Source organism: Meleagris gallopavo, chromosome 1, assembly GCF_000146605.3.
Source record: "Meleagris gallopavo isolate NT-WF06-2002-E0010 breed Aviagen turkey brand Nicholas breeding stock chromosome 1, Turkey_5.1, whole genome shotgun sequence".
Classification (NCBI taxonomy): domain Eukaryota; kingdom Metazoa; phylum Chordata; class Aves; order Galliformes; family Phasianidae; genus Meleagris; species Meleagris gallopavo.
The window spans coordinates 135,527,352-135,535,350 of record NC_015011.2 but is presented as its reverse complement, the minus strand read 5'-3'; positions in this window follow the sequence as shown (position 1 = coordinate 135,535,350).

The window sequence follows — 7,999 nt, the reverse complement described above, 5'->3', positions numbered from 1 at the left end:
AAAAGGAATGAGGACAACAGCAAAATACTGATTTTTTTAAAACTTCTGTGTAGTAATTCTGTTGCCATTCATTCATTTATGTAGTGTGACCTAGTAGGTACAAAGTGGTTTAGCATGAAGGGAGAAGGGAGAAGGGAGACCACCCCAGTTATGAGAAAACAGAAACCACCAGCAAACAGAACAGGTACTGCCAACCAGCAACTGTGTCCAGCACAATCTTAATGGTGTTCTGTGTAGCTGTGAGTGTAGCTGCCTGAGTGTAGTTTAAAGATCCAGCCTTCAGGCAGGCACACCAGGAGAAAAACCCTACAAAGGGCCAGCCTTGTGCTTTAAAGAGCGTTACAAAAGAATAAAACCATAAGAGAATGTGTTTTTCTCCTGTAAGTATCACAAGAATACAGTCCCATGCCACAGTGTGTCACTGGATCATTTTTCCCATATATTAATTGTGATATGAGGTGGCAGTAGAGAAATGTGATAGTTAAACTAAAAATAAGGAGCAGGATTCTTAGAAAGGCATAGCCTGGGCTTTAGGCTCAATGGAGCAATGCATCCTACTGTTTCTGCTGTACTGTAGCTCTTTGATACTGACATTTCCCAACCTGTAAAGCCTGATGCCACACCAGCTGCACTCCCTGCTCACCTGGCTTCTATTCCATCAGGGCACCCGGGATCAAGAACACTTTGGGTGATGGCTTCTCCAGCTCTGAGCTCTTCTTCTGCACGTGTCCCAGAACACTGCTGCATCTAACCAGCCTTCATCGACAGTGACCTGCACTGAAACACACTGATGTTCTGCTTTAGCTGCTCCTCTCCCTTACTGCAAATAGCCCCCAGCAGCCCTCAGCTAATATCGTCAAGTTTGGGAAGAAAATTTGCAGTGTTCTTAGAATGTCAACCTGTGGCAGCCTTAATAAGCTGTTTCTTTGAGTCCCACACTACACTTAGAGCCACTTTTTCTTTTCTAACCTGCCATTTGAAAATAACACTGTGGGCCTGATACAGCTGTTGGAGCTCATCCTGTCAGATCTGCACCTGTATTAAACAACATTCAGCAAAACAGTATGTTCTTTGCAGTGGAAGTACTGTGCTTTTGTTAATTCCCTTGGACCCTGATCAAATTCCCATCAGAGTTTATAAACTAGCTCCCACAAGACAGATATTTGATTAAGGCTAAGATATAAACATATCAAGTTAAGGGCATCATGGTATTCCAAATGATAGTTTTGTTTTCACATTACATTACATGTAGTTTTTCCATTACATTTTTATATCTCCAAGCACACTAAAAAAAGAAAAACAACCCTATGTTAAGACAGCACAAAGAAACTGAGAATGTCAAGCATGGAAAACTGAGGATGAAAGCTGTTTTTTTTGTAGCTGCAGCTCTGAGCCACCTGTAGACCCACCCTGTGAACTGAACCAGGTGGGACTCTACTGATGCACAAAGCACCATGAATATGCACATAGAGGTCTGGTTACATCTGGATGAGTATTTTTTCCAGCATTTCCAGATATTTCTAAATCCTTTCTTTTGTTTTTTTTCTTTCTGTTTTAACATAAAAAGATGGTATCTGCATGCATGCGGATGTATATTACCAGCCCCACTGAACTGCAGGAACGAACACACAGTGCCCACAGGAAGAGGAGCATTTCCTCGGAGCTGCTCGGCGAAGAAACACGAAGAAATTCCGCTCCAGGATGAAGGCAGAGGCTGCTGGAAACCCACTGCAGCGGATAACTGGGGAGCACCCTGCAGGCAGGTGGGGGCTTCGCACCCTCCCACAGCCCCGGCAGCACCGCCTGCGCAGCACGAGCTGAGGCGGTGGGAGCCCAATCACTCAGGGTTTGTTTACACTGGGAGAGCTCTGCTGCTAGCGGTGCTGGCACCAGTCCTCCGTGTGGATGGAACATATGCCAGAGAGGGAATTCCTCTGCCAGCCGCACCGTACTTCCCCCGGTGACATCGATGGAGCCAACTAAAGCACAGCTCTGTCAGCACAGCTGTATCTGCCAGGGGTGTGGGATTTGATGGCTTTTTCACTTCGATGTGAGAAAATATTCCACAGGCCTACTAAAATCCCACAGCAGAGACCCTGCCCTGGGCACAGTGCCAGCATTTTCCAATCGCACTCACTGCAGAGCCAGAAAATGGAGACCTGAATGACATTCTCCTAGACCAGAATAGCCCTTCGTGCACCAGGAGAGTCTCTGCCTGCTGAGGTCCACAGGGAAGAACTGGGCTGCAGAAACTTCTCAGCTCATCACCTGCATCAGTGGTGGCTGACAGCTGCAACCTCACATCTACGATGCTGAGGGGAGAGAGCACTGCTTTGCTCCACATCAGGGGCTCACATGAGCTAAAGAAGCAGGAAGCGGGTGGCTGAGCAGGAAGGCTCAGCCACCCAGGGCAGAATCCAGACAGAGCACACGGCTGGTGCCCCTGCTACAGCATCAACTCACAGCATCTCTGCGGGCCCTGTTGTGCCTGAAACTTTGTGAAGTTTCATCTTCACAAACAATGGGTAGTAACAGATGAAAAGTCTTATTTATTAAATATATATATTCAAGACATTCCTTCCCCCCCCCCCCCCGTGGCACAAAAGCAGATTTTACATACATATATGTATGTATATGAATTATGCATATATAGAATTTGTAAACTTTCCATTTTAAGGCCACAGTTGCAGTTTTTCTAAGGCTTGAGTTACAACCATAGGCATCTTCACCCGAATGATGCAGAGCATTCTGCTCCCTAGCACACTGGGCACCCCAGAGCTCTTTCTCTTAGCCACAGATGTGGTTTGGAGGATGGTCTGGGTAACAGCAGGGCACCCAAGGGCTAAGGCAGTGCCGCTTCTGTTGTAGGCATTACACACAAACCTAGAAAGAATGTATCTTCTAGGAACTATGGAGAGGGCATTATTACAAGATCAGCAAAACTAAATTTCCTCTGCATTTTTTTCTCATTAAAACAATTCCCTCATCAATAGCTTCGTTAATTACCCTTTCTTCTGTAGGCCTGGCATATCAAAAGGTCTGTCTAGATCTTTCAGCATTAACAGGGTGTGATTTTTAAGGAAAAGGGACAGCAAATGCAGATACTGGTCCTCTGCTTCCTTGGCACACTGTCTTTCTCTGAACATCAGAGCCACCAGAATTAAAGAACCAGCAAATAAGTGCAAAAAGCAGCAGCACTCTCCACCAGTGCCCCTCCTGTATTCTGTACTTGCAAGTCAGTGTGGTCAATGATAACTCCATAAGTGGACCAAACAGTCCCATGAGGAAGCTCACAGGAACACTTTTGAGAATCAGACCTACATAGAAAAAGAAAAAAAAACCAAAACAGCATTTTAACAATCTCACTTGGGCTAGCTTTCCCCAGGAGCTGGACTCACCCTCCCTGCAGCAACATCAGTCTCCCTGTGCAGGCAGCCACAGCTGCCCAGCTGGGAATACTCTTACCAGAAGCGCAAATAATCTCCTTGGGAGTCTCTATGCAAGGATTGCTGCTAAGGGGAGAGAACACATGCACATCAAATGCAGGTTTTGCTTCTCCCTTCCTTGGCCTAGTCCTCAGACGACCTGCTGCTGCTTCAGTGCCTTCCCTTGGGTCTTGCTGAGCACTGACAGGGCAGTCCCTTGGTTCAGCCAGGTGTACCTTAGCAGCCCCACAAGTGCCAGAGCTACTTCCCAAATTCAGACTGCTTAGTCAGCTGGCACTACCACTTGATGGGTGGCACTGCTCACAGGGTGCTCATATTGCCTCACAAGCATCTGATTGCAGTCCCTGCAACCTTGGTTGCAGTTCATCTTGTGCTCTTGCAAAGGTCTCTGGCTGCAACATTCGCTGCTTCTGATCAGTGCTGGCTGCCCTTTCTTTGCAAAGTCTGAAACATTGCAGTTAGGTCACTCTTTGTCACCAAGAGAGAAGTACTTGGCTAAGTGGAATCAGTGAGAAGTGAGCAGGCTGCCCAGAGAAGATGTGGATGCCTCATCCCTGGAGGTGTTCAAGGCCAGGTTGGATGGGGCCCTGGGTAAGCTGACCAAATTACTGATTTAGTGGTTGACAAGCCCAGGGCAGAGAGTAGGAACTGGACAATCTTTAAGGTCTCTTCCAACCCAGATCATTCCATGATTCTATGAACACAGAGCTCATCTGGCCAAAGCAAAGGGCATTTACACTTACCATAAGGCAAGGCCGCTGAGATGGTCACCACACGTGGCAGCCTGGACACTCCTTCTGGGGACTCAGACTCCAAGCACTTGTGCTCATGAAGAGTATTCCATTCGTCTTTGGACTCTCACACAGCTCATTTCTTCCCAAATTAAAATTCAGAATGCCTCTTTTCTCCAGAGACCTCAACCATTAGGTCAAACCTCCCATTAGTCCCAACCCAGCACCGACAAATAACCACAAACGCTGACCCCAGTGCCCAGTCCTCTACAGGGAGAAACAAGATTTGCTTTGACCATATGCTGAGCCTCCGTCAGTGAGGAAACATATTACCCACCAGCTTCCCATGACTGCTCTTGCACACCCACCATTGGAACATCCTCCAGGAGGCCAGGCCCCACAGGCACAGCAGTCAAGGCTGTTGCTGGTCCCTGGGATGTACCAATAGCAGAGGGGTCACAGACCCTCACAGAAGTTCCCAGTTGAGAGACAGTACTCCTTCCTCCCCAAAAGAACATCCTGTTTCCTCCAAAGCCAACGGAGCCGTCCTCAAAGTAATATGTTTCAGTCGAGCAACTGGCCAAAAATGAAAGTACAAACAGAACTTAATGGAGCGCGAAGCAACGGATGACAAGGAAAATTCTCGCTCCAGTTTTAATCTCTATTTACAACACCAAAAGTGGGTCAAATGGGCCTGCGATGGAGGGATTTGTCTGGAGAATGATCTCTGCAGCAAAAGACACGCAAGCAGTGAACAACTGCATGGCAGTACGGCTGCAGCAGCCTCTCCCTGACCCCAGGGCTGCTCAGCCTTAAAGAAGCTGTAACACAAAACCTTGGCTTCCCATTCGAATGACTTTTAGTACAGCTCTCCATCCACTAGCATAGATCCATAGACTGATGCAACGCAACGCAAGTCTGAGCTTTAAGGAGTTGAGGCATCGCTGGGTTTGGGCAAAGGAAGGTGGCAGTCATTGCCCTGTTGGTTGCAGGCAACTGTTCTGCCTTCTGCCCCTTTCCCATGTTACAAGACTGTTCATCAGGACCATTGCTCTACCCAAATCCTGCCTGGCTTTACCTCCTCGTGGCTACTCTTCAAAAGCAACGCAACTGCAGCACAATGGCCAGCAGTAGCCCAAAAGCAAGAGATGCAATGCATGGTAATGCTGCCTTCCAATGCACTCTCATTCACAGTTCCTGGAATCAGATGAATTGAATACCTGTCTGCTGCTCAAGACAGGCAAACGCAGCCAATGCTCCCTGACAAGGAGTTACCCTGCACAAAGACAGCACACAAACACAATGCAATCTACAGGAAGAACACCGACCAGCCCTCAAACCCACCAATTCATTTTATCGACTGAAAAACAATCTGCTAGCTGACCTTCAGGTGCTTTGCTCTTTCTATGGGCAGACAACCCTTATTTACTAAAATTGTTCTAATTACTTGCAGGGTACCCAGAGGCTTTCAAAGCACAAAATGCCAAAAATACATTATTAAATTCCTATGAGTGTTGAGTCCTCTTACAAAACAGTTTTTGAAAGAAAGAGATGCTTTTAGAGCATTTGCTAGAAAACATCTTTAAGAAACTGATAAGCAATCCTTCTTTGTTGGTTTTAGTTGCTACTTTGTATTAACAGAAAGATAAGCTGAGGGAGTCTTCCAATTTCTTGCTTATGTCAGATATTCATAGAAAGTTGTGATGTTAAATGATACTGAGAGCTGAACCATCTGTGGCCCAAACCAGATACTGGTGAGAGCTCAGACAAGTCTGGTTTGAGCTGAAGTCTTTCAGGACAAATAGGGAATAAAGGGACTCATATTTAAAATGTGCTCAGTATAAAAAAAAATCTCTATAAATGAACAGTAGTAGACAAAAAAAAAAAGACATGGAGGAAAAAAAATACCAGGATGCAAAGACATAGGGATATAAATGTTATATGTTTTATTGGCAAGCCACAGGAAGTAAAAGAAAAAAAGAGAACAGTATTATGCAAATAGTTCAGACATACTCCTTTCGTGCTCCCAGCTACCACTGTGGGGTACGCACTGAAACTACAGAGAAAGCATATGCACAAAGTTGGACTGGAACATGAGTTTGTGAGTCTTTCAAAGGCACCTATGGGCTAGAAAGCACAGTGTGAAAGACCAAAAACTACGTATAGGTCTGCTCACAAAACAAAGAAATCAGTGGGTACACAGAGCTCTAGCAGAGAGCTGGACACAGGCTGGCTGGGGTAGGTGGCAGGTCAAGAGGCCTTCTCTCCTCTGCCAGCCATCCCAGCCCATCATCACTCTCTGCACATCCCTGCACCATTAGGCTCACCTCTGTATGGCAGAATGGACAGCAGCACCCCACTGACAGCTCCTGCGAGAAGCTGTGCCCCTGCACAGCCTCCTCTAAGTCTGGGGTTGGGAAGGGACCCCAGTATCAGAAGCGTTTTCTCCTTTGACATGATAACAAGAGCATGCCTCTCTTTCACATCAAAGCCACTCCTAGCTGCACTGTACACAGAAGCACGTGAAGTTGGAAAACACTTTCCTAGCACTTATTTCCATCGCATTCATATCTATTTCAGTGTGCCTGCAGCAGAACCTGTTCCCTACTCCATCTCAAGACCCCATCCTCCCAGGCTAACCAGGAGTGCAGGGATAGCCCTGTGTTGCCCCAATGCTCAGCATCTAGTTCCGTGGGGCTCTGGAGACCAGAAGCAGGGAGGCACAGCAAGACAGATTGGGAAACCACTACGGCTGTCGTGCAGACAGAAGGATGCACCAACAAACTATTCCTGAGGGGGTCTGTACCCCAATGTGTGACTGCTGCCAAGGAGTGGACACGCATTATTTCCAGCTGCATCACAAACACAGAATAACAGAACCGTAGGGGTTGAAAGGGACCTCTGGAGATCCATCTAGCCCAACCCCCTGCTAAAGCAGGTTCCCTAGGGGAGGTCGCACAGGACAGCACCAAGGTGGGTTCTGAGTCACTCCAGAGAAGGAGACTCCACATTTTCCATGGGCAGCTTGCTCCAGGCCACGGCAGACCCAGCCAGCTGTCTCTGCACTGGACCCTGTGTTACTCATGCTCCTGTGTCATTTCCATAACACCTGTGGGCTCCAGTGTCATTTCCACATCCCCCATTTGTTTGCAGTCCATGAGGACAGCACCGAGCCACCAAACGTAGCAGGGTGAACATCAGCACAAAGCAGTGACAATCTGTGGGGAATTGAAGAGCCCGCTCCGAACCCAGCACCCTACAAAGGTTTCCAACTCTGAGGCTCAAGAAAGCCACACGCCAGGTGACCACAGCCACCTGCCAGGTGACCTTCAGTAGTCACCAACAAGATGGGGAAAGTTGGCTCCATGAGGTGTGCCAGCACACGGAGGCCCCCAAAAAGCCAAAATAAAGAAAGCAAGCAAGCAGGACAACAGCCCGCATTACACAGCGGCACAAGGAAATTAAATTGTGAAACGCGAATGTTAGGGGCGGCCACGGGGCTAAAGGAGCGCTTTTTGTTCCCTCCCTCCGGCTCCATCCTCCCCGGGAGGAACTCAGCACCGAACCTTCGGGGTCTCCGAGGCGGAGGCCGCCGTGCCGCCGTGCCCCCGCGCCGTGCCGCCGCCCCCGGCCTGACAAAGCCCGCTCCCCCCGACTCACTTTCTCGATGGATCCCGGCAGCAGGCGCTCGAGCAGGCGGCACAGCACCACGCCGTCCTTCAGGGAGGACTGCAGGAAGCCCTCGGGGTCGGCGATGCTCTTCTTGGGCGACTCCAGCACGCCCAGGGCGATCAGCCACGTAACGGTCTGCTCGGCCGAAGT